The sequence below is a fragment of the Salvelinus sp. IW2-2015 genome, linkage group LG4q.1:29 (assembly GCF_002910315.2).
Source record: "Salvelinus sp. IW2-2015 linkage group LG4q.1:29, ASM291031v2, whole genome shotgun sequence".
NCBI lineage: Eukaryota > Metazoa > Chordata > Actinopteri > Salmoniformes > Salmonidae > Salvelinus > Salvelinus sp. IW2-2015.
This window is the reverse complement of record NC_036842.1, coordinates 40,457,916-40,460,407: the sequence shown is the minus strand read 5'-3', so window position 1 is coordinate 40,460,407 and position 2,492 is coordinate 40,457,916. Positions and strand designations below refer to the sequence as shown.

The window sequence follows — 2,492 nt, the reverse complement described above, 5'->3', positions numbered from 1 at the left end:
ACAACATTGAAAAGCATTGGAGTCAACATGGGCCACCATCCTGTGGAGCGCTTCAACAACCTTGTAGAGTCCATACCCCGACGAATGAGGATGTTCTGAGGGCAAAGGGGTGCAACTCAATATCAGAAGGTGTTCCTAATGTATTGTACCTCAGTGTATATGCATATGTTGCAGGTATGTTGCAGTATAGCCCCAAATACCTGCTATCAGCCTAAGAGGGTATTTTACCATTATAACACCAATGTTGATTGGTTAGCTAGAGGCCGTGAGTGCGCAGATCTGTGAATGTGTGCGTGCATATGTGTGTGAACATGTGAGAGTGTGGTTGTGTATGCTTAACATGTTTCTGGTTTATCTAGCCATTTCGTAAGCTGATTGTGTTGCTAATCCCTCCCATTCCTTTTGAATGCACTCTGTACTCCAGGCTTACATCCCAAACGGCACCCTTTTCCCTACATAGTGCCACACTTTTGACCAGAGCGCGTGTGGGTCCTGGTCAAAAGTAGTGCACATGTAGGGAATAGGGTGTGCATTTGGGACGCCAAAACCAGGTCAATAGAAAAATCAAACCACAGACCACTGAACATTAGCAATAGATGCTTTTGCCCTGAGTGCTTGTGTGTGCGTTGTGGTGTGGGTGGGTGTGTGAGTGTGAGGGACTACAGGCAACATTGAGGTCTCTCTCTCTCTCTGGCTTCCGCTGCATCTCCAAAGGCCAGGAATTTAATAGTGAAAGCCGGTTTCCAGTGCAAGCCAACAGAGAAGCACATCTAACATTTCACTCACAGCTTTAACAAAGTCTTATAGCAAAATGGAAACTCTTGCTTCACTCTAGGTCAATGGCAAACCAATCTTCTACTCCTATGAGGTAGCTATTTTGTCCCTGAGTGTATGCCTGGTGTCCCAGAGAGTAGATGGAACCACCTGAATAGTTGGAAACTATACTCCTCAGCACTCTATGATTAATCAAACTCTTGGCACAGTTTGTGTGAAACATGACAAATTGGGTGTCGGCAGTTTGACATTGCCATTAGCCTGAAATTGGTTCCAAAATTAATCCTATTCCTATGTGCACTACTTTTGACAAGAGCCCAATGGGGCCCTATTGGGCTTCTTTGGTGTCAGTACATCTGCCGCGTGTCCACTCTCAGATGTAACTGACTTGTAATCTGTTAGAGTTGGAATCTGTGCTTGGTTCATCAGGGTAATTTTAATGACGTTTTATCAACCTGTCATTTATATAAGAGGTATGTGGCAAAAAGCTGAAAGTCACTCTCAATTTGTCACCTCTTTACTCACTTGAGCGAGTGAGTCTTTCTCTGTTCACACTTTGTCTCCCTCTCTCTGTATGCTCCTCGCTTCTTTTCCCTCTCTATGATCCTCTATCCCTACTTCTTCCTCAGGAGCCACACAATCAGTCGCTCCACCTCTTCTTCTCTCCCCCATTTTCTCTCTCGCTCCCCTCCCCTCACTCGCCTCTCCATTTCCAGTCCTCTCTTTCCTCTCTCTTCTTGATCCCCACTTATATTTTCGTATCTCTTGATTCAGAATGTTCCACTTCATAACTATAAAAAAAAAATATATATATATTTAATCGCTCTTCCAGATCCCTATCTTAGCCACAGTGTGATCAGCCAGACGAGTTTCCGGGCAGAGTACAAGTCCACAGCTGGCCCCACGGTCTTCCAGAAGCCAGTCAAGTTCCAGGGGGACATCACCTACACAGAGAGCACGGCCGCCCCAAGGAGAACGGCATCTTACTCTGTCACCTTTACCCTGCTCTCAGGTACACATAACACGCATGCATGCATGCACACACACACGCACACGAACACGCACACACAGGGAGGTACCAGTGAGGAAAAAAGTATTTGAATCCCCTGCTGATTTGTTACGTTTGCCCCACTGACAAAAGAAATGATCAGGTCTATAATTTTAATGGTAGGTTTATTTGAACAGTGAGAGACAGAATAACAACAAAAAAAATCCAGAAAAACGCATGTCACAAAAACGTATAAATTGATTTTGCTTTTTTAATGAGGGAAAATAAGTATTTGTGACCCCCTCTCAATCAGAAAGATTTCTGGCTCCCAGGTGTCCTTTCCAGTAAGTAACGAGCTGAAGATTAGGAGCACACTCTTAAAGGGGTGGCTCCTAATCTTCAGTTCTTACCTGTATAAAAGACACCTGTCCACAGAAGCAATCAATCAATTCAGATTCCAAACTCTCCACCATGGCCAAACCAAAGAGCCTCTCCAAGGATGTCAGGACAAGATGTAGATCTACACAAGGGCTGGAATGGGCTATCTCTTCTCTTTTCCTTTTATTTCCTAATGAAGATAAAAAGACTATCATTAAGACAAGACTTGAGATAACAGAACAGATAAAAAATATAAAGTCTTTAAAAGTAACAAAAAATTGAAACTGGAATTAAAACATTAGAAAGAAAAGTAATGAATATAGAAAATATAATGATATAAGATTGAATAAAA

At 42.9% G+C, this 2,492-nt stretch overlaps 1 protein-coding gene across 1 annotated transcript in view; it reads right to left on the bottom strand.

Moving 5' to 3' along the window:
- brsk2a (BR serine/threonine kinase 2a) overlaps positions 1-2,492 on the bottom strand; it is a 463,140-nt gene that overhangs the window by 10,097 nt on the left and 450,551 nt on the right. The window lies entirely within an intron of this gene.